This window comes from Heliangelus exortis, chromosome 3, assembly GCF_036169615.1.
Source record: "Heliangelus exortis chromosome 3, bHelExo1.hap1, whole genome shotgun sequence".
NCBI classification, from domain to species: domain Eukaryota; kingdom Metazoa; phylum Chordata; class Aves; order Apodiformes; family Trochilidae; genus Heliangelus; species Heliangelus exortis.
In genome coordinates, this window is record NC_092424.1 from 34,530,058 (window position 1) to 34,536,432 (window position 6,375).

Sequence of the window (6,375 nt, forward strand, 5' to 3'; positions counted from 1 at the left end):
ATGATCTTATCAAGGAGATACTAGCAAGCTGTGGCTTTCCATCCTTCCAGTGCTTCCATTCATGTCTTGTCATACTTAAAAATGTAAAAAAGCTTGACATCTCTTTTTTCCATTCTTTTCTTCTTATCATACCATTTACAAAATCTCTAACTCAGGGATTTCACTGGTAGCTGCTGAATTTGCTGGTGTATAAAACTATCCTTGGCAATTGGGATCCGAGCATTAATGCTGAGGTATTATGAGCTCCCTGTACAGAAATGTAGTTAATCAACATGTGAAATGCTTGGAGTATTCGTGCTGTGTCTGTATAAAAGCAAACTCTCATTCCTGCTGCAGCTGCTGCTGCTGTCAGTTTATACTGCTAGTATGGACTTCTGGATGCCAGCAAACAAAAATGTAGGAGGTGTTAATACTTATTCTCAGGGGAGTGAATTAAGACTGTAGGAAACAAGGCTCTTTTGGCAGATGCCAGCTTCCAAGTTGTATAGGTCAGGTTTTCAGGAGATGACTGGTGGGATTTTGCATCAAAGAAACCCAAACATGTCATCTGCAGGTTCACTTACCTCCATATTAAATGAATTTGTCTTACAGGTGCACCTTGGTACACTGGCCTTTGCTTCCTCTTATTAAAAACATAGACTGAAACGAAGGCAGGAAATAGAACTGCCCTGGAAAAGCAGATGTGGGTCTTCGATGGTAGTTTCAAATTACAGGTCTTTTTCTTGCAGCAATGTAGACTTAAAAGAGTTCCCGGCCTTTGGTACTCATTCTCACCATTGTGCTACCCCTGTAGTTAGGCATTTACAGATTTAAAAGTGGTTGAGCGAGTCCAAATTAAATCTTCTTTTGTTCCCTCCCCACCCTTTTAAATTTTTTTCCCCAAATTATTTTTGATCTGGATCAATTTGCCAAAGGGACGAGGTGAGGGCAAAACTGAACAAAAGAGTTGGAGATCTATGCCTTGCCTTGAAAAAAATGCTTATTTAAGCATATATGTTCAAAGGATCACTCATTTTAATAGTAGCTAATGGCATCTAGAACAAGTAAAGCAGCTTTCCTTGAGTGCTAAGGAAATGTCTCTAAGTGCCAACTTTTTTTCAAAGAATGGAGGAGGAATAGAAAATGAGAAGCATAGCTGTTGGATGGCTTTGGTACTGTAGGCTTCATCTGGAGAAGAGTGGAAAAGGTATCTGATTTCAAAATGATCAAAAATGCTATCTGGAGGTGGGGACCTGCAAAGATTGCTAGAACAGAGGAGTCTGTGTATTTAAGGAGGATTCGGTAATCATTGTTTCTAGAATATTTCCCAGCTACAATCATTAATGAGGAGCATGACTGAAATACTTGTCCTATTACTTTTCCATTTATTTTCTTCACTGTTAGGTGGGAAATATGGCAAACTGAACTTCAGAGTTGGCTGGGTTGCTCTAAGTATGGGAACAGTGATGTGAAGAGCTGAACAGCAAACAAATTCTGACTTAGTCACAGCTTCAACAGATCAGCTGGTTGATTTTTTGGTTGGTTTTTTTTTTTTTTTCATTAAATGGTTAAAAGAAGTTGGTTGCTGCCAACAATTTCATTGTCAAAGTAGCTTTCCCTCTTTCCTTGTGGGCTTCTGTTTGGTTTCTTCCTTCTTTTTGCTTGTTTTGAGAGTACTGACTGAGTGAGGCAGTGAGTTGCAGCATAAGCTTCCCTGCTTTTCTCTGAAAGGAGATGGTTGGGAGGAGATCACTGGCAGTGCTTTTGGTTGAGACATTGTCCAACACTGCTGTAAAAGCTGAGGAAATTACTGCTTCGAACGTAATTCCAAGAGTAAGTCCTCTTCACTTAGAGAGTCTCATTTTAGCTTCTAAAAGATACAAAACAACCCTTTGATTAAGAAACCTCTTTGAGCTGTAATTTTGCATAGACAGAAGTTTTTTCTTTCCACGTCATCCTTTCAAATTGTCAGTTGCAAAACTCCACAGAGATAATCAGACATGCAAATATGTGATATATTTTTAGTCCAAATTGCTGATGTATATTCATTAATATGTTAATAAGACAAAGAAAACATAATTTAAATTGTATATGCTTCGTTTGGTTAATAAATGCTTGGTATCTAGTCCTGCTTTTAAAAGTAACCATACAAATGATGCCATTTTTTCAGGATTTTTTAATCTTAAGTCACGAGGAAGGGTATAAAGCCTCTTGGTTGAGTGACAAAGCAAGTTTCTACTGCTTTTTGCCCTGATTCTGCACAACCAGAGGACCTTTGTGCTGAATTTCCTGTGATTCCATTGTAATAAAGTGTGTCAATAGAGACCTGGTGAAGATTATTGCATTGAAATTTAAGTTCCCAAGCTATATTAGGTGGAGTTTGATAGGCAGATACAAGATGGAAAAACCAAAGTTTCCTTGTGTTCAAAATACAGCTAAGCTTCACCAATGCAAAGCAGGGATGTACTTGCCCTATATTTAGTTTGCAGGGGCCTAACCAAATGAGGTAGTTGCAAATTACTACTGGAATTGGAATAAATTCTCTGTCAGCTTCTGAACCTTGGCTGAGTGTGCAAAGCTGCTGTAATATCTATTTCTTTAAACCTCTGAACTGATACTTGAATGCTTACAGGCAATAAACTTTAAAGTCAATTGATTCCATTTCTGTTGAATCGCTCTCAAAAGTGAAGCAGTGCTTTAGGAACTATTAAAAAAATTCATTCCATTTAACCTGTAAATATGCTATAGGACTTGATAAAATGAGTTGGATAATGGCTTTTTTTTTTTTTTTGCTTTTTTTTTTTTTTTAAAGACTTTAGCCTGGAAGGCAGCATCTTAAAAGAATTCTGCATAGAGGAGTCTCTACCATATCCAGTTACACTGGCCCGACTTACTTGGTCTGAAGTAATGAGGCATGACAGATCATGAGTGCAGTGCATCATGTTCAGAACCAATAACCCCTTTCAGAAAATTACATTTCTGCTCTAAGCAGTCACTTTGAGTTATCTGTGGCTAATTTTAAACTGCCTGCTTTTATGGAAATAGAGCACTTGCATTTCTCAGTAAATATCACTGTGATGCTCGGAGACGGCTATAAAGTGCGACTGTCTGGGAAAAAGCTCAAGTCTGATGGAACTTAATTTTACTGGAACCTGTTCCTGCCTACAAATATCTTGATTATACAATGAGAACAAACACGACACTTGACAGAATTGGCTTTTGTGATACCTACTGCTGTGAGGCTGTGAAAAAGCTGTTGATTCATATGCTCTCACTGAAGGTGCAGGCATTGGCAACAGCATCTTCCTGTATCGTTTGTCTTCTTTCTGACCGTTTTCACTGGAAGAGAAAATGACTAAATCCAGTCAAAAAAGCAAAAAACATGCCTTTTTTTTTTTTTTTTTTTTTTTTTTTTTAAACTGTCATTGCTGTCCAGTGGTATTTAGGTTGCCATTGCTGTAGTTCGAGCAATAAGCCATGTCTGTGTCCAGCTGGAGACTGCTGTCTCTCCAGGGAGCACGTGGTAAAACTCAAGCTGTTTGAGGGATGGTAAATTTGATTCAATTTAGGTATCTGCCTTGGACTCCTCCCTTTAATAATCTGTTTCCACAGACTCTGAAGGAGAGCAAGCATTAGTAGCTCAGCTCTAGGGACCTGAAGTTTGGTGAGAAATATCCCACCCTTTGTCTGAACTGCGTATTAATTAGTGTTGGCTTGACAACCACTCTTCTCAGATGAGGGGTACGGATAAAACCTTGCTGTTTGGTTCAGCTCAGAGTACATGAGGTGAATTGTCTCAGCCTTTGTTTTCTAGAGAAGAAAAAGAAGAGAAAGGCAGCTCCTCCAATTATGCTGGGGAAAGAGTTGTCGAGTGAACATCATTAAGTTCTGTCAGCCAAAGAAGTGCAGGCTGCTGAGTGACAGAGACCTTCATTTGCATTAAATCAAAACTCTTGGGGTAAGTGCAAGATGTAAATGAAAGGATAAAGAAACACTCTTTAAATGTCTGTTTCTTTTTTTAAAAAAGTCATATTAAACAGCCATTAAGTTTTCAGAGCAGAAGTACTTCCAGATTTAAAAATGCCAAATGCTATGCATGACTGGTAGCAGTGCTGATCAGCCTTGGTCCAAGAGCACTGAAATGTCATTATGGTCCGGGTATGGTGTGTGACTGAACCACTTTGGGTTGTAACACTCTCCTCTGCCAAACACACACTGAAGCAAGCTTAGTGGATGATAGGGCAGAACAAACAAAAGAAAGACAATATCCCCAGCTGAGAGCAAGGATTTGAAAGACGGTGGACAAACAGATCGATTTCAAGGACTTGAAACTTCTCTCTTGGGGTGGGGAGGCGAGAAAAGAGAGAGGCTTGTTATTCCAGGCACAGAGCTTGGAGATCAAAAAGACTTGCTCATCTCTGAAGGAGACTGTCCCCCTGGAGTGCTAAAGGAGACCTTAGCTGATGGATTTGTGGTGTCGGACAGTGCTGCCATGTCCTGGTGGTCTTAGAGTTGTCTGGGGTATCTTGGCTTGTCATGATCCTTGTGCAGAAGAAACCTGGTAAGAAAACTGTGTTAAACCAATCTTTGTATTTTGTTCTGAACTGTGGTCTTTTGCTCTGCACATGTCATACTTTATTTCAAAAAGCTCTGGACACTGCATTTTCAGTCACTGTTTTTTGGAAAAGGCTTTTTGGAAGGGGTTGTCATGTATGATGCTGTGCTCCAAGCCGGCAACCCACCCTCGTTCCTTCTGTCCTTTCTTGCATCCCCTGTTTGCATGACAACATGCAGAGCTCTCCACAAGCTCTCCTGGCTCACTGGAGAGATGTCAACTCACACCTTCCTCTCGGGGCAGCAAGCAGAACACTGGGCTGAAGAGCTGAGTATTGCAAGCACTTTAAAGTACAAACTGGGTGTGAGAAATTTGCTGTCAGCAAGGAACTTGCATATGGCTACAGTTGGTTGTGGTGCTCTGCGTCAGGCTGGCTTGTGGTCTCACATCCTAAGAAGTGAGAGCAATGTCCAACAACCCTCCCTCCACTAGGAGCACAGGGCTTTCTCCTTCAGGCAGGGATTTGTCACCAGGGCTCTCCCTTTGCATTCACACCGCCTTCTCCGTTTGGCACTGTTCCCTGCTTGAACACAGCTCCTCTACACCCTTCTTTCTTGTGTGCCCTATGCTTGGCTCTGGTTGTGAGTTTGTTTTCTCTCCCACACAGTCTCTGTTTCATTCACTGTCCAGAATAATAAGGGGCTTGTTGACAGCGTACTGCTAAGTAGTTTGTCTTCATTCGTTCTCTCTTTGTTTACTTAACATTCATTTTCAGTGTGTTTTGAAATTATGAGATTGTGAATTTCTTCATGGTTTACTATAATAGGTTTGGTTTTTTTTTTGAAGGCTTCTATCCAAAACATCTCACTGCCATAAAAATCTCATAAGTAAGTAGTCATAATCAGTTACGATGGTATTATAATTCCCATTTCAAGGATGCAGTCTGAAGGGAGAGAACATAAATGTAAGGGTTTCCACTAATTTTGGTGTCCAGTTTGAAAACCCCTCAACCAGAGTTCCAGGGGTACAAAACTTGGTGGTATAGCCAGCATACATTTCTGATCACACAGCTATGGTTGTGAGGGACATCAGTCCTGCAAACCAGGCTCCAGGTGCCTTAGACTGAGCCCAGAGTAAACAGAGTGGATGACCACCTGAAGAAACATTTTTGGTATGACTTGCCTGCTGTTTAATGGGCTTTCCTGTAAAGGCACAGCCCAGTTCCCCAGGGTATCATTCAGCAGCTTTAACCATAAGATCCTTTTTTCTCCTTCTGCAGTTCCTCATTTGCTTTTCTTGGCACCTTCCAGCTTCTGCAATGTGAGTGAGCCTGGGCAGCCCACAGCCCACAGCCTCCTCTGCACAGCCCCCAGTCATTGCCTGAGCACTGCCTGTATTTTCCAGATTGGCTGGAAAATACATAGTATTGGATCTTGTCGTGACCGTCTCAGCTACAGTGCATATGCAAAAGGGTGGAAGGCTTCTTAAGGTTGCTTGGCAGCTCTAGTTCTGTCACTTTCTGTATCTTGATAATTTTGCATTGTTGTGCTCGTGTTCTTTAATACAGCTTTTAAGAATGGGGTTGGGAAGAGTTTCTTAAGATTATGTACGTAGAAAATCCTGGCTTGGACCTCCTGTATGCAAACAAAAACTTTTCCCTGTGGGCAAGTAAGTTTATGTAATGGCTGTGTGCAGCTAAAGGCAGAACACTCATGGTATTCATAAGGCACTGGAGAAAACATTAGGAGGATTCTTCCAGCAAAAGAAAATCTGAAATGGAGGTGCACTGGAGCAGAATACTGATACGTTCTTGTCTGAAATCTGGGAAATGGCCTTTCAGT

General features: G+C 40.9%; 1 protein-coding gene across 3 annotated transcripts in view; it reads left to right on the forward strand.

Moving 5' to 3' along the window:
- Nucleotides 1–6,375, forward strand: part of COMMD1 (copper metabolism domain containing 1) — an 81,385-nt gene that overhangs the window by 33,754 nt on the left and 41,256 nt on the right. The gene's annotated exons all lie outside the window — the stretch shown is intronic.